An 18,627-nucleotide genomic window follows, 5' to 3' on the forward strand; every position below is an offset into this window, starting at 1 on the left:
TACACGGTAAGCTTACATTGTAGCTGGCCATAGCTGGGTAGAAATTCTCAGGAAAAGAATGTTCTAAGTAAATTCATTCATTTCTTTAATCATTAGGGGCTCAAAGTGATGTTTATTTTTCACTGCAGTGACAAGAAAATTAAAAGGAGCAGAATTAGAAATTTGTTCATTCAAGAAAAAATGTCAACAGTGTGTGTGGTTTTCATTCAGTAAGGTCCATTCATTCCAAAATCAAATACTAAAGGCAAACAAAATATTTTGAATAACATTTGAATGTTCTGAGAATTCTCATACAAATTTTTCAAAGACTTTTTTTGTATAATTTGCCATTAAGGGGACATGGCAGGGGGTGTGTCCTATGCCTACATACTTTTGCCAATAGATGTCCCTCGTTCCAATCTCAAAAAGTTGGAAGGTATGGGTAAAAAACAAGTATTTTTAAATGATATTTATCTGGGTACAAAAAAGAAGGTAACATGTTTTAAGAATATTGTTATCCTTTAAAGCTGATGGTCATTGTATAACGTACCCACAGTCATCTAAAGCATGTTAGGTTGTTTGAGTTTATGTTCCCCCATGTATAAAATACACCACTCAAGGAATAACATAAATCCAAGCTATTATTGGATAAAAAGTAGCAGTGAGATCCCTGCACAGAACAGTAAAGACCTAATAAGATCTATATGTCTTTACGTCAAATCAACATTAGTAATAGTAGCCATTGGGACATCTGAATATTCACAATAATGTAATACAATTTTCCTTAGGAGCTGGGTATAATTATAATGTCATGCATAATAATCTCTATACGCCAAATAAATACAATATCTTAATAAATACTAAACCATACAGAGCATAATTTTAGTCTTGTGGGATATACTGGAGTTTGTGCCATAGCACATTTGGGGAAAAACTCTTATCTCAGTACTGTTTAATAATACTGCTGATCTCACAATATTAAAAACATTTGTAGATTAGACACTAGAAACAATGTGCATTGTTTTTTTCAGAAAACCAAAAAATTAAGTCCATACTTCCTTATAAACAGTGACTTACGTTTTTCACAAAAGAAAATAGTAATGAATTAAATTTAAACCGCTAGCCACAAAGATAGAAACTGTCTTTGTGACAGATATTCAGAGACCTACAATGATAACTAAATGTCTACACTTGATTTGTATATTGAAAGATTACAGAACATACATTAAGGGAGAGATTTACTAAAACTGGAGCACTCAGAATCTAGTGCAGCTGTGCATGGTAGGCAATCAACTTCTGCGTGTTCAATTAACCCCGTCCTGAAGACCGTACCCATATATGCAGCCTCACGGAAGTGTATATATGCATATCTCTCTTTCTGCTGGGAGAGCACCACACAGAGTGCTCCCGGCACAGTGACTGTGCTCTCATCGAGAGCACCGGGTCTTGTACTAAGGTTCGGGACCCGGGACTCCCAGTTCCGGGTCAACTGATCACTATGATAGCCTGTGATTGGCTGATCAGTCAAATAAATTAAATAAAAAATAAAGAATAAAGAAATAAAGAAAAAAATAAGAAGATCAAGGTTTCCCAGGGTTAGTGTTAGGGCCAAGGTTGGGGTTCAAAGGTCGCAGTCAGCATATTTTGGGTAGAATAAAAAAAGATGTAACTAGTATCAATATCAGTTAGTATCAGTATGTTTTAGACACGATAAAAAGAAATGTGCACCATTGCTTTTTGGTTGTACTACATGTACAAACAACAACTAACATAGACATATGTGGTATCACTGTGATCATCAGCAACAGGAGAGTCTATTTTGGGTTTTTCTTTAGTGGTAAAACTATGGTAATAGCAAGAAATATACAGCTAAATTAAAAAAATATATATTTTTACTATTTTGGGCCAGTTTTCCTTTGATGATACAAAACAAATCAGGAGGTATTGGTTATCATTTACCACTAACAAAAGCCCAATATGTCCTGAAAAAACAAGGTACAATCCACATGGATAAAGTAGTTGTGATGATATGTACAGTTTTACTAACATGTCAAAGTTGCAAACTTGTGCTTAGGCATTAACATTTGTTTTACCCTTAGGTGGGAAGGGATTAATCTTTAGCAATAAAACCTAGATATTGACTGTATTTTATGCAGAGCTACACCAGATTTTGTACTCTCCAGTTTTAGTTAATCCCCCTGTTAAAGTTGAACATGATGCAGGAAATGCGCAGGGACCGCACCACGTTCTGGTGTAAACCAGACCTAAAATTAAAAGGAAAGGAAGTCATGGGTCAGGATTTTTCTGGGAAAGATCTATAGTATATTTATTTTTATTTTTTCCCCCAGACTTTGATTAACTTTCTGTCAGCATGTCTGAGGCCAGTATGCCGTACCACTATACACTATCAAATAGTCTTTAGAAATTCAACCACTGAGCAAAAGAGAACACACAAACCAAGTATTATGCTCCATACACATGAGCGTCGGAAAAAACTTGGATGATTTTTCCGACGGAATTCCGCTCAAGCTTGGCTTGCATACACACGGTCACACAAAATTTCTCAGAACTTTCCACCGTCAAGAACGTGGTGATGTACAACACTTCGACAAGCCGAGAAAATGAAGTTCAATGCTTCCGAGCATGCGTTGAATTGTTTCCAAGCATGCATAGGAATTTTATGCGTCTGAATTTGTACAGGCAATCAGGATTTATGATCGGAACTTTTTCTGACCAAAAAATAGAGAACCCGCTCTCGATCTTTTGCTGGCTGGAATTCTGCCAGCAAAAGTCCGATGGAGCATACACACGGTCAGAATTTCTGACCAAAAGCTCACATCCAACTTTTGCAGGCAGAATTTCTGATCGTGTGTATGGGGCTTAAGTCTGGCTAGAAAAACAAAAAAACTGAGAAAGGTAAGACCAAAGGATCCTCCTTTAATAAAATCAGGATAGGTTATATTTTACTCGAAAGATCATTCCATAGGTTCCTCTACAACTTTGATATTGGGAGTGCAAAAAAGTCAAACATCAGCAACTCTTGCAGCCAATTTTTTTGTCAGGTTAAAGAGGAAGTAAACCTTGATGGGTTTTACTTCCTCTTTTGCTCGCTGCAAAGCCTGCAAATGAAAAGTATAATGGGCTAGTATGCATCGCATACTAGCCCATTATGTGCCATTTACCTGCAAAAGAATCCAGTGATGTCCCCTGTGTAGGCAGCGTCCATCTTCTGGCCCCTCTTCCTTCCGGGCCGTAGACTCGGCACAGGCTAGGGAAGAAATGGCACTTCGTTTTGTTTTTTCCCCATGCATGTGCCGTCGGAAATTTCGGCGGACTACGGCACACGTTTAGGAGATATTTCCATTACCTATAGTTAAGCCTTATTCTAAGTTTACCTACAGGTAGAAGACCAAAAAGTGAGTTTACAACCACTTTAAAGCCCCCTCATGAGATTCCCATGCCCCAGATCTCCCCCAGTTAATGCTAAACCTTTCCAAACCCAAGAACAGAAGTTAATAATAGTGGAACGTACTGGTCCTTAGATGTGTTGGCTGCATACGTTTTCTTTTTTTGTGCTTTTTTTCTTTTCTTTTATCCTGGTAACTATGTGGTTAACTAATTTCCCGTCCTACTGATAACCTACTGAGCAGTGTTGTCACCCTAGGAAAAGGGAGGGGGGTGTTAGAACTATATAACACCTTCCTCTCTTCTACACAATGAGAGGAGATGTTTTGTAGTCCACACACATTGCAGGGAACGATGCTAACTAATAACAGTCCAGAGACAGATAGATGGCTAAGATAGATAGATGGCTATCTCAGAGAAAGATTTATGGCTGGATCCACACACAGACAGACACAATAAATTACTTTCATTGGTATATTTAACAGACCAAACGGAAGCAAATGAGAAATTTCTTTTACATACACTTTGAACTTGTCATTTGTTCTATAATAAGCATGGTGGTCATACTGTACAATATTACATTGTATTAAGGAAATAATCAATCAGAACTAAGCCAGGGAATTTCACATGATTGCATGGTGTAGATAGTCACTTGCAGTTTAGCAGCTGTAATGTAAACATGAGGAAGGGAATCTCAATAGACAATCCTTGCCAGTTTAGCAGCTGCACTGTAAACCTGGGGAAGCGTTGCTTCCTAAATGTAAACTATGACTTTTTTGTTAGAAACCAGGTGGGCTCAAGGATACTTTTTTATTGATTCATTTTTTTTTTTTTTTAGTTAGATGACATTCCTCATATTGTATATGAAGTGGGAAAACAGGACGTAAGGCTGGAGGATGGTCAGGAGAAATACAGTCACCAGCAGCTCCTCAAAGGGGTTGGGGATCCCTCATGAACATGCGAAGAGAATCAAAAGGGCGCCGGGTCAGCAAATGGTAAAAGCAACAAGTTTATTACAATGAACACTTACAAATCACAAATCACCGGGTTCTGTCTGCATGGTTAATGCGCGAGTCAGGCAAACAGCATAGGATGGGATGGACTGTAGAACGATGAGCCACTGAGCCCAAAAAAAATCGTGACCTGCTGGGAATTATGGGAACCAGCGGCATCTCCGTCTCCCACACACACCAATGTCAGAGAACCATGACCAACCGGGGGGGGGGGTTGTTGTAATGAGTTCCCGAGGCCCCTAGCCACCAGCTTCCATCGTTCCCAGCCGGTCCCAGTTTTTGGGTATTAGCATCTCCTCGCTTTACAATCCATCTCATCCGGTGCTGTCTGCCTGCCTCGCATGTCAGCCATGCACACAGAACCCTGTGATTTTACATGTAAGTGTTCCTTGGTATAAACTTGTTTTTTTTTTTACCCTTTGCTGACCTGGGGCCCTTTTGATTCTCTTGTTATCTATTCTCCAACTGTGTGATCACTGGTGTCAGTCAATGTTGATGGGGGAATCCCTCCAGCAGTATAACATCAACCAAACTTAGGAAAAAAGGGAATGAGCTTCCAGAAAAAAAATGCAGGAAGTATAGGGACACCAGAAAAAAAAGAGGACAGGCAGTAGGGATTCCATGAGTGCCACAGAAGTAAGTAGGTCCTGATATGGAGGGAGTAATGACCAGCCTGTTGGTTGCCATGCCGGACTTTGTACTCAACAGAAGGAGTATGGGGCTGATGCTTGCAATGCCAATCCCAATCCCAATCCCAATCCCAGGAAAAAGGTGCTGCAATCACTGTGAAGGTCCACCAAACTAAAGGTGACCAAGACCCAATGTCTGAAAACTCCTGGGATCAGTATTAAGAGCGGCCACTAAGGGCTCAGTTTGGCTTAGAAGAGTCAATGCAAATAACTCCATGCTAGGAAATACTCCCTAAGACTGAACCTCCCCACATATCAACAAATCTGAAGGAGTAGGGTACACCCCCACATATAGACTCTTAAGGAGAGGGAAAGGCAGACTGAACACGAATCACACAATCAGAGTTGACCCACCTGGCAAGATGCCACACCAACAAGGCAGACTCAGGAGCTGCACAGCAGGCAGGATAAATGAAAGTTTTACTGACAACCTTCATACAAAGGGGAGGGGAGGCAAGGTAGCCAGTGGCCAGAGCACTGGAGGCTGTTTTACTCTGGGCCACAAGTGATTAAATAACAGCAAAGGTAACTTATGGACCAACTGCAGAACACCAAGGGTTAATGGTCTGGTGTGACTAGGTAAACTCAGACTAGTGTACAAATAGTATTCAAGTTAAATAGTACCATCAAGAACAACTAGCACACCACCTTTTGTAAAAATGCAAGGCACAGCCAGCACCCCCAAGGCGGCCATCACCCAAGGACAATAACAATACCCTGAGGCTTGCTGGAGTAGGAGGGATTGTATCGGTGATATCCTTGCAGCTTTCTTTTTGCCAGTGTCCAGTCACCTGAAGATAGCTGCAATTAAGCCATGACTAAAGTTAACGACTAAAGATTATATGTCCTCTGTTGTATGACTAAAAATGTATATGTGCCAACTAGTATTTCTATTACATGGATTATAGTGACAGATTTAAATTGCAGAAGTGGGCTCCCTTCTATGTCACCAATCAACAAAAAAATTTAAAAACACTAAAATGTCTACACACCCTAAAGAGTTAAACTACAAAAAGAATTTATTGCTAAAAGAATCCTCGGTCATACAAGGGGTATTTTTGCCTTATATAGTGTGTTTGGTTTTAGAGGAATATTTTTGGGGAGGGTTGGATTATATGGTCATTGTGCTAATAAATTGCTGTACATTACTTCTTTTATATATATTATATTATTATTATATTATATATATTAGGTAGGATTCCCACATACTCCATATTTTTTTGCTCCCTTGTACAGCCACCTCTATTATTACTGGTATATTATTCTGTTAAATCACTGCCTAGCGATATACTCAGAGCTGTATTTTGACCAATTTGCCCCAGGCATGTCTGACTAATGAAACCCCTTTGTGCAAGCTGCACCCTTTGTAACCTGCAATTATTTTTATTAAAAAATTATGATAGAAAATTCTGTTGGAGATAGCATGTTGGCACACTGTACGTAACCTGAAAAAATGAAAGGCGAGATGGTTTAATGTATCTTAACTTTAAAGAATTTTTTGACACCTTATAATTTCCTGCACTCTATTCCCCCTATAATTCTCTTGCTAAATGAACCGAAAATATCCAGAAGTAGCCAGAAGAGGTAAAATAACTTAAAAAGATATTGCAACTTGTAAATCCTAAGGCATGGTACTGCCTCCTTATCCCATTGCCCTAGGCCAGTGATGGCGAACCTTGGCACCCCAAATGTTTTGGAACTACATTTCCCATCATGCTCAAGCACTTTGCAGTGTAGGTGAGCATCATGGGAAATGTAGTTCCAAAACATCTGATGTGCCAAGGTCCGCTATCACTACACTAGGCACTTGACCTGTAGTCCCTTATTGTGTATACAGGCCTGGACCCACCAGGGCACTGGTAATCCATCTGTTTATAAGCCATTATTTTCCTAGGTAAAGGCTATCATTATATCACTATCACTATATATATATAGTACTATCACACACCATCTCATTTGCATTAGCTACAAATTCCCCTATGATGAAAAACGAAACGCTCAGGCAGGAAGCCTGCCTCAGGTTGCTCCATAAGGTATGCAAACAAATCTAAAAGTCATTGAAATTTTCTGAGCTTACATAGAGTCATGAAATTAAATCCATAGAGCATATCCTTGCCTTTTTTCAAAACCTGGCATTCCTGTCATTTCTACTGAAGTATAAGAAAAAAAAATGTAACCTATTTGAATAAAGATAGAAACATGCCATCCTTGACTTATACCTGTATTTCATCTTCAGGAGGTTACCCTGAGGAATAGTGTGTGACTCCTAATCAGAGTTTTCTATCAATAGAATCTTTGGGGAAAATGGACTGCAAAGTTAAAGTTATCTGTTATGTACAATTATAAGTGTGTCAAAAAACATTTTTAAAGAAACCTTACTTGCCAGGCATTGGTTTCAGCATCATTTTGTTTACATCTCCAACCTCCCATCATCCATTTCTAATTAGTCGGTGTTGCCTTCTTTTTAAGTAAATAAGTGCTGTTCTGCCATAAATTCCATATTCTTCCTGACTCTTTTCAATAAATAAATTAGTATAAGCACAGACCTTAGATATAGAGAGGAAACCAAGGAGAGGGGACAGCGGCATGAACAATGGTCTGTATCCACTGAAAGGAGTACTCTCCAGAAAATGCAGAAGTGTATTGTAGGCTGCTTGGACACACAGGTCTTATGGGAGTGTACATGATGCACTATGAGTTACCAAATGAGACAACGTGAACTGGAGTGCACTTGGAAGTACTGAGCAGGGGCATACAGTGGAGTTCTGGGGCACTCTTGGAGTCACAGGCCCACAGGGCACAATGGAGTCACTAGATGACACAGGAGGTTCTGGGGTATATTTGAGCATTGGGGTGCACAGGGGTACACATGAATCACTTGAATCCAGGAGCACCCTGAGCACACTAGAAGACACATGTTACCCAAAGGCACAAAGATACAAGTAAGATCTGCAGAATGGGGGCTTGGCTAAAACACAGATGCATGTTGCTACAGTGCTGGGCCATGAATTGCCTTTAAACATAAGGCAGCACTATACGGAAGGCAGTCTATGTGGACAGCTTTACCCGGATGTCTGCATACTTAGATGTACCTGTTTTAATCATCAACCATGTGAGTTGCTAAATGTTGTAGCTTCATTAAATGTAACCATATTGCTACACTTAGGGGCGCCTCTGTTCTGTTTTATACTCAGTTGTGACATGACGCTACTTGTATATCAAGACATCGCTTGTATATCAAGTTAAAATTTTGTTAAAAATTTTGCTTGTCATGCAAAACGCTCTCAAACCAAGTTACTCTCAAACCAAGGTTTTACTGTATTGGATACACCCAATGTAATGTCTAAGGCAGTGAGCTAGTAGTGTTTTTGTAGAGGATCACAGCTTCGGACTTATATACATACTATGTAGTTAAGTGGTAACACTTTATGGCAAATTACAGATAAAGGAACGAAGGGATGTTGAATGATTAGTTGGGGTTTATTTAGAGAGTTTATATACAGCCATAACTTAGGTATCAGGAGGGTCAGCAAGGCATTAGCAGTTCAGATGTACAAAGTTTATGCAGTTCAGGTATACTTGCAGTTAGTTGCGTTATGCTGATGGGGACACTCTGTAGGTCTGGAGAGATGGTGGTGAAGCGTTCATTGGCCCAAAATGGAGAGTAGTAAGTGGGAGCTCTGTCCGGCCCAAACTAAGAGGATGAAGTGGGGCTCTGTCTGGCCCAAATGAAGAGGATGAATTGGGGCTCTATCCGGCCCAAACGAAGTGGAGGAAGTGAGGCTCTGTCTGGCCCAAATGAAGAGGATGAAGTGGGGCTCTGTCCGACCCAAACAAAGAGGAGGAAGTGGGGCTTTATCCGGCCCAAACAAAGAGGATGAAGTGGGGCTCTGTCCGGCCCAAACAAAGAGGATGAAGTGGGGCTCTGTCCGGCCCAAACTTGGAGAAGTAAGCAGCAACGTGTAGCTGATGCACTAGGCCTGGTAACAGGTTCCTAGCACAAACGATGAGTCATTGGCAGCAGCTGTTTAAATAGGAACAAGAAAAGGTATCAGGTAATGTGGCTGAGACCTCATCAATGTGCTGAGGGGATAGTGGAGATGACTAAGCCCCCAGTGGATGAATCAGACATTACACCCAATTGGATGCTTGCATTGGCTAAGAGTGCACATTAGTTAACATGTTTCAGGTGTGAAATCCTGGGGCAGGAAACGAAAGGCTCTCCATATTTTCCATCTGTGCTTTAAACAAATTAAAGGAGCTCAGAGAGCTGAGGGAAAAGAAACAGCAGCACACTGGTTTTCCCAGTGAATGGCTGTGCAGTGGGAAGCATGTCAGCACATGTGTAATCATTGGAGGGGAGTACAGTCCCCACTTTCTGGTTTTGAGCATCATTGTGCGCTTCAAACACAATGGAATACCATTGCAGCGATCAAGGTGGTGTGCCAAAATGCGGCTGCTTTTGTATTTTTCACATATGCCAATAAAAGTATTTACATTTGATATGGACATGGAGTTGCCGGCCCTTCTTTCTTCAACTATTGTGTTGTTTCGACAACACAGCAGGCAGAACACCCTATCATGGACTTCATTTTACATCCAGGAGGCTCCCTTTGTGAGAGCGTTGCAATCCCTTGTCTACATTCGCCATTTTGGATTGCTCAATTTGAAGCACAGATGTTTGCTACATTTATCTAAAGTATGAACAATAGTAAGAATGTACAACACTCTTTGCAGGTTGAATTGCTCTTGGATTGTGATGTGTAGTTTATTGAGAGGCACAGTTTGGTAATGACATGACATGACGGAGCCCATCTTAATGGTGGGAGTAGCAAAGGGTTATCATATCATGATGATCAGTTGTATATAAATTGCTGTGTTGAGAGGGTCCGAATAGTTTGATCTGAGGAATCAAGATCCAGGTGGTGTCCTTCCAAGCTCCTGAGCATGCTCAATGGATTGCGCAAGCTTGAAGTTATTGCTTACTTTGATGGGCTTTGGTTACCATACTGTTTGTGAATAGATCTGTTTGTGGATTATTAATAAATGATTTTTTTTTTTTTATGGGCTAATGCACTAGGCTGGTGCTCCCTCTCTTTTTGTGTTATTGGAGGAGAGCAGGCTGAGTTCTCAGCACAGCCAGAAAACTGACCACTATGTGCTCTAGTGTGGTCCGTTTTTGATAGGAAAGCAGAGGGACTGGCAGGGAAACAAGGAATTTCATACAAAGGAAGTAATACAAAGAGAACAGGAGACTTTCTCATACAAGTACATGGTACAGCAGGCACATATCAGGAATATGAAATGTTGGGTTTATATATTATTTAACTGAGCGTAAAGAGCAATTCACTGAATTTTTTTTACAGAGCTCAACAAGGTGTACTCAGAGCCTAGGAGGCTGCAGGCAGTATTGTCAAATACAAAATTTCTCTTCAGTAATGCTAACACATCATGCGGACATTTTTTTCAGAAGCTGAAGGCACAAGTACAACTGTATATTTTGTTTAACGAAAATGCAGTTATACAATGTACTTTACAGCTAAATACATAGCTAAGACAAAAATGTAACCAACAAAAAATGTTGTAGATTTTTTTAGGCAATTTTGTGATGCAATTTAGCACAACCAAGTCCTTAGCTTCTACTAATGTAGTTGAAAGCTTAGCCAAAAACACATGCACAGCCCGCTGATTGCTCAGTGGAAGGGCAATGGCAATTCCATCAGAATTCATCACTCTGCTCTTTCCTCCTGTCTGTATGTTCACAATCAGTACATGTACACTGCCACAGAACACGTTTAACTCCTAGTTTGGCATATCACCCAAACCGAACACTGCATGGCAGAGGAGCTAAGCAGTCTGATAAAAACATAAAATTAGGCACCCACATTAATTGCTGGAAAATTGCAGCTCAACAACCAGAAGACTTGGCTGCGATCACAGTCTGTCTTGAAGGTTCTTTCTATATATGGCCCAACAAAGAAACACAAACCTCCCCCCATGTCTTTTTGGGGTTTCCACAACATTCACGCAGTCACAAACACAATCCTAAGTGGCTGCCCAGGCTAACATGTAAACTATGTCCGGCATCCAATATTCCACCATCAAGAGCAGGAGTTCTTCCACAAACAGCTGTCCTTTCACCATGGTTGTATGTCACAAATTCTAACGAGGAACTCTGACTTGATACCAAAACTGTTTTAGTAGGCTTGTGCCTGGTTCTGTAGTAAGATAAGCACAGTATTGTAAGTCTGTTTCCAAAAGAAATCTATTTGCTTTGGTATATTAAAGTGTAAATATGGTCGAAATGTAAAGTCATATGTTCAATTTCACATTTCAGTTATGTCTAGCCCACTTATATTGATCTGATATGATCTTGAACTTTGTAAACTGTGATATTTAGGGGATCCAGCATCTTGGGACCACGTGCAACAGCAGCTTACGTACTGTAACATAAAATTCTTTATTTTTCTTAAGCAAACACAAAGGAACACAAGTCTGCTTAACTCAAACTGTTATGGCGCGTACACACAACTGGACTTCTCGACAAACTAGGTCCGACGATCTTCCCGACTGACTTTCGGCAGAGTTCTGACAGACTTTCTGAACGAAAGGACTTGGCAGCACACAAGCACACCAAAGCCAGACGGATTTGAACGTGGTGACGGAAGTTATGATAAGGAAGTTCATAGCCAGTAGCCAATAGCTGCCCTAGCATCTGTTTTCATCCATCGGACTAGCATACAGACGAACGGATTTTCAACTGGACTCGAGTCCGTCGGAAAGATTTGAAACATGTTTTATTTCTAGGTCCGTCTGACCTTTGGGGAAAAAAAGTCCGCTGGAGCCCATACACGATCGTAATATCCAATGGATTCATTGCGTCGGACCTAGTCCGTTGAAAAGTCCGGTGGTGTGTATGCGGCATTAGACATGAAAAAGTCAAAAAAAGGCTTTTACATCAGGGTTAGCAGCATCCAGCTTCAGATATTTTGTAGCACACATGCAACACAGAGCCAGATCTCCTCTCAACTCCTATTCCACCCACCAACACTATGAGTTTCCTGCCTTATGTGCTGCTTCCTGGAGGCTGCTTAACCCTGTAGGGACCGCAGTCCCTGTAGTCAGAAGTGGAGGCCCTTTTCTCACCCGAATGTCACACCAGGGCCTCCGAAATTCTGGGTCCCAAATAAACCACTATTAATGCCGAGAGGATTGCGAGGCTGGGAATCCCTCACCCTGTATGGGTAAGACCTCTGATCACACCAACCCATCCCCCTTAAAGAGACCAATATAGGTGCCACATAGCACCCCTCCAGGACCCACCCTTTGCGTACTGTACAAAAGGTACTTTGTGAAGATCCCTACACATTTACTTCTCTGAATTCGGAGACTGTTCACTATGCTCTGAGAATAGGCACTGCTGCATCACACAATTCACAGAGTGCCTTCTGAACTATAGTGGTGCTGAAAGGGGGAGTTTCAGGAGGTGGAGTCAGTACAAGAATCATAGCTTGTAGCAGCAGGGTACTATGGGATATGTAGTCCTTACACATTGAAAGAAAACAGTGGTAAAGCATGCAGTGAATTTGTGAAGTTGTAGAAAGAGATAAACAGCAGACAGGCAGCACTCACAACATGAATGAGGTTTTTCAAGTAAGCTTATATTAGATTGCCTAATGTAACTATTGTTTGTACCGCTATTACAATGCTGATGTTATAATTTCCGCAGTGACCATAGAACTTTTTTCCCTTCAAGACGATCACTTTAAAGTCCATTTAAAAACATGCGTTTTTATTATTAGCACATATGCATGCTGAAGTAGCACAGAAGTGGGGGCATCATTTTGTTACAGCATGTGTTACTTATATCTCTTCACGACTCAAGGAAGAAATAGAATCAGCTGGCAATGTCTGCACAATATTGAAATATCAGCTTTGGGCCGACATACACAAACACTGCTGCAAATATTTTTGAGACTCAATGTAAGATGCTATGTAATTCAATTTCACTCATTTACTCAGTAAATTCAAAACAAAGATGTGCATAAGCTTTTTACAATATACAGCAGATTTCCTTGTGACATTTCCCATTACGGAGACAAATAATGACAGCAAGTAAAGTGAACCAGCCACAGATCTTATTAAGATTTACGTGATGTATGCTGCGTGTAGCAAGGTGACACCGCACAGAGGACAGACAGAGATTATTTAATTTTCACTTTAATACAGCAAATGCATTAACCCAATTAATCAAAAAGCCCGTCATGAATGTTTACAGACAAATATGTGCTAATGGCATTTGCTCAGGATTTGTATTAGTAAGTACTGTGTCTATTCACATATGCAAACACTGTTTGTGAAAATGTAAGTACACTGTAAATTAGTTTTAGTAATGACAAAATCTTTCAAATCTTATCGACTGGCAGTTAGCAAAGATGCATACTATCTACATACTTTTCTTTTTTTCCATTTTACTACTTTTTTTATATAATTCCCCCCCCCCCCCCCCCCCCCCCCACAAAAAATACAATCTCAACCAATCAAGCATATGCATTTATATTTCCATACTTAGGAGGTCAACAAATGTGCAAATCAGCCAGATGCATAAAGTATGCCTTTATATAGTATATATAGTAGGCAAGTAGCATGTCCACCCTCTGATCCGAGTACTTTATAAAAAAAAAAAAAAAAAAATCCAGTAACAACTGCTGCCTTGCACGCTCTGCTTTATAAATGATGAACCAACCGGTAAACTCACAACTTTTCTCGCTCTTCCAGGTTTCTGTATTTCAAATGACGATGACCGATCAACAGTGAATATTTGGTGAAAGTCACATCCGTCTCTTTATATACTAGTTTCATAAATGATATATATCTTTCATCTGCATCGAACAACAATTTCAAATTAGGGCCTACTCATAGGATTCATCTTGGTACACTCCATTAACGCACACCCATAATGGCGCATGTTAACAGGGAACTTAAAGTTTTACCCCAACACTTCATATTCCTGAAATGTACCTGCTGTACATGTACTTGTATGAGAAAGTATCCTGTTCTCTTTGTATTGCTTCCTTCGTGTGAAATCCCTGGTGTTCCTGCTAGTCCCCTTGCGTTCCTATTTAAAACTGACCATACTAAGCAGGAGAGCACACTGTGGTCAGTTCTCGAGCAATGCTAAGAACCCAGTGTACTTTCCTCCAATGATCAGATTTGTCCTGACATGCCCCCGCTGCACAGCCATTCACTGGGAATCTCAGAGTGCTGCTGTTTCTCCTCCCCCCCAGCTCTTATGCAGCTGAGAACACAGGGAATGTGATCACTTATAAAAAGGGGGAAAAAGGTATTTAGATTTTTTATTTTGATTTCTATACAAAAATGTTTTGCCTTTCATTTCTGTTTTAAACTGAATGGGTTGTTTTACAAGGTAATCATTTACAAACACTTTAATAGTGAGCAGTGTAGCAGATTAGTGGATAGCCTAAATCTGCATGGGTTAAAAAAATCTACACACTGTTTCCTGCTACTAAACACAAATCTTTTTAACCCTGACATCAAGATTCTGATTTCAAGCCAAAAAATAAAGGCATCAGAAGATAATTAGATGTGAGTGTGCCAAAAAAACAATTATAAGGAAAATGTTGTTATTAATAGATTTACTATGTATATTAAAAAAAGTTTTAATGTCATAATGTAGAGTATAAGATTTCCTATCATTTGAGCCCAGTCTTGCCACAAAGAGTTAATCCAGCTCTGAGCAATCCTCTTTTATTGTTCAGTGAGATAAATGTTGACAGAGAAAAACTTTGTTAAATCCTCCCCCTTGCTGTGAGTGACAGGTGATTTGTATATCTCGTGCACTAGCCTAAGAGACATGCATTATTTTTTAATTCCCTCCCGCTCCTTTTTTCTGTTGCTCTGCAAGGATTGGCTGTTCCACACCTCAGCATGATTTGGCATGCTGAAGTCATGTGGGGGAATTCTCTGGGTTTTGACTGGATGTTAGTGATCATAGCAGAAGTTCAGTGTAAGAAATACACAGGAGAAAATGCATGTTGATAAGGGGAGTGTAGAGGTGGGCGGGGAGTCTACTGACATCACGACTCCACCCACCGAGCCCTGGAAAACAGACCCACTCACAAAATCTGCAGTTTTTTGGGTCTCATAGCAGACAGAGGGCAGAGTTACAACTAAAACTTTATTTTCAAAATGAATAAAGTCACATACTTGTAAAGCAGAAAATCTGACATTCAGCAATCATTCTCTGCAAGTGAATTTTCAAGGCGTGTGTATTTTGTATAAAAGTGATTGATTCTCCACCGGAAATTTTTTCAAAGTCACTTTTACTGCTTTCTACAAAACAACATCATACTCAATGTAATGTGTCTGTAAGTAAATTAGTAATACAAGGTCTGTTCTCCTGAGCACTTTTTTCATGTTATTAAAACTATTAGCAGTGGACCTGTATACCAAAGAGTGTAGGTGCTTGAGATGACTTGAAGGCATCTTGAACACTGCAGATTGAAAAAGCTCAGTACAGTGTTGTTTTTTTTTGTTTTATTTTAACTCTTTCTTTTACTAAAATGCAGCCCATTATTTAGTGTGTATAAATCTTGCGAGCTACTCTAGAGCAACCTGAGACTACAATCAGCGTCAGGTACCTAAGGTTACAACCTAGTGTCAGGTGTGGTATAACAATTCCTGTGAAATAAAAAGTGCAAATTCACAGCTGCTAAGTATTGATCACAATCCCATAATCTGTGAAAACATATATGCAAAAAACAAAAAGATGCAGCGCTGTGTGATACTGAACCTTACAAATGCATAGATAGTGCCATAAACAATGAAATCAATATTGTTAAAAAATATAACTATGAACATAAAAAAATATATTTTTGTGTAACAAGCAAACTCACAGTGAAAGAAATTTAGTATTATTCCTTAATACCAAGTGTCCAAAAAAAAGAGAGATTTTTTTTCTCCCAATTTTCATCAATCCACAGAGACAATAGTGCAGACTGGCATAGTATACATATTACTATCCAAAAAGTAACTCTAGTGATGATAATCCTGATCAGAAGAGGGTGACTTGAGAATAGAGGGTCCAATTGGGTCCGCCTGAAAAACAGACAGGCGGATCCAATTGGACTGCTCATGTAAGCTCATGTAAGTTGCTGCTAACAAAGCAAACAGAATATTGGCATGAATTAAAAAAGGGATTAACTCCGCGGCTAAAGCCATAATTCTCCCGCTCTAAAAGACTCTGGTCTGGCCGCACCTAGAGTATTCTATACAGTTCTGGGAACCAGTCCTTAGGAAGGATGTACTGGAAACGGAGCGAGTACAAAGAAGGGCAACAAAGCTAAAAAAGGGTGAAAAAAACATCTCACAGTGCCGGCACCTCCAGTCCCCCGTTTTACTTACCTCACCCCTCGAAAGTCCCGCGATCGCCCCCGCCATCCTCATCGCCGCTCAGCCTGGCCCCTGATTGGATGGAGTGGATGGATTGAAGGCAGCGCAGCCATTGGCTCGCGCTGCTGTCAATCACATCCAATGACGTGGCACCCTGGGGGCGGGGCCGTGTGATACAGCCAGTGGCTTTAGCCGCTGGCTGTATCACGAGAGCGCACCCACAGGTGCTTCTCACCATGCGAGGGAGCTCGCATGAACGTGAGAAGTACCTGCAGGATGAAGCAGAGACAGCCGCGAGGGACCCCAGAAGAGCAGGTTCGGGGCCACTCTGTGCAAAACGAGCTGCACAGTGGAGGTAAATATAACATGTTTGTTATTTTAAAAAATTTTTTACTTTACAATCCCTTTAATAAGACATGTGCCCACTCATTAAAATTAAAAGAAAAGAGGTTTAACCATAAACTACATAGAGGGTTCTTTACTGTAAGAGCGGCAAGGATGTGGAATTCCCTTCCACAAGCGGTGGTCTCAGTGGGAGGCATTGTTTCAAGAAACTATTAGATAAGCACCGGAACGACCGCAACATACAGGGATATACAATGTAATACTGACATATAATCACACACATAGGTTGGACTTGATGGACTTGTGTCTTTTTTCAACCTCACCTACTATGTAACTATGTAACTATGTTAAAGTGCAATGTGATAGATATAGAGAATAATTCATATATACGTCCAAAGTGCTAGTGCAGTGAATACATTTCATACAAAAAGTCCAAATAAAATTGTGTCATGATAAACTTGAGCAGATCCACTGCAAGCTGTTTGCACCGACTTCAGTGTAACATCACCAAGACATAAGAGCACATACCATCTGCTTAGCAAAAAATGTGTTTTCTTAAAATTATGAGATCATGTGTGCTTGTCATCTGACTTATATTTGCAGCCACTTCACTCAAATAACAACAATGCAGGTATGATGGCTTTTCCCCAAAAGTGGCCTTTCACCAATCTGTCCAGTCCAGTACAGGGGCAGACTGACAACTCATGGGGCCCCTGGGCAATATGAGATTATGGGGCCCCCAGGCAATCAGAGATTATGGGGCCACACAGTATACACAAACACACACACACACAGTATACAATCACACAGTATACACAGACATGTTTCTATTGGCTGAGAAGGTACTGGAGAGGTTGAGCAGCTATAATCTTGGGTCCCTGTCCCTGGTTTTACTGAGGCTAGCAACCCTGACGGGGGCCCCCTAGTGGCCCGGGGCCCTCGGGCAGTGCCCGAGTGGTCAGTCCGCCTCTGGTCCAGTACCAACCACAGAAAACCCTGTATATGCAAAGAACAAAGCATGATATAGTACATTACCAGGGCAATTAAACAATGTGTCGCTTTATCCCAGTAAAATTAGCTGTAAGTGCATTACTTCAATAAAGCAGAACAGTATCTCCTGGGAATGCACTATAGCTTATTCTTTGTATTTGCAGGATTTCCTGTGGTTGGTACTAGACTGGATGAAGTGGAGAAAGGTCCTTTTGGAAGAAAGCCCTCATACCTGCATTGTTGCTTTTTGAGTGAAGTGGCTGTAAAAATCCAGCAGATAGCAAGCACACATGACCTCATAATTTTATAAAGTCACATATTTTTGGTAAGTAGATGGTATGTGCTCTTGTGTCTTGGTGATATTAAACTGAAGTCAGTGCAAACAGCTTGCAGTGTATCTGCACAAGTTTATCACAGCACAATTGTGTTGGACTTTTTATATGAAATGTATGTTTTATGCATATTATTTATTGCACTAATACTTTGGAAAGTACTTGTATTAATTATTCATGATATCTATCACATTGCACTTTATTGTGGCTTACACTTATATGATGAATGTTTTTTTCTTTGTTTCTTTGAATCCTATTGTCCCAGCAAAGCTGCTGTCCGGGGTTGGGGTGGTGTAACGATGGTGAGGGGGTGCACCAAAAACACACAAATCCTCGCACTAGCCCTGCAGATGCATAAACAAGTGCTGCAAAATAAAATCAAAAAATCTGCCTTATTAGTCAGTTTATTGCGTTGGTAAGCGCAAATATGCGCATATGCGAATATCAGCCTAAATCGTTTAC

General features: G+C 40.4%; 1 protein-coding gene across 2 annotated transcripts in view; it reads right to left on the reverse strand.

Moving 5' to 3' along the window:
* TMEM200A (transmembrane protein 200A) overlaps positions 1 to 18,627 on the reverse strand; it is a 204,794-nt gene that overhangs the window by 155,249 nt on the left and 30,918 nt on the right. The gene's annotated exons all lie outside the window — the stretch shown is intronic.

Source organism: Lithobates pipiens, unplaced genomic scaffold, assembly GCF_037356315.1.
Source record: "Lithobates pipiens isolate NorthernLeopardFrog02 unplaced genomic scaffold, aLitPip1_a1.2 Scaffold_18, whole genome shotgun sequence".
NCBI classification, from domain to species: Eukaryota; Metazoa; Chordata; class Amphibia; order Anura; family Ranidae; genus Lithobates; species Lithobates pipiens.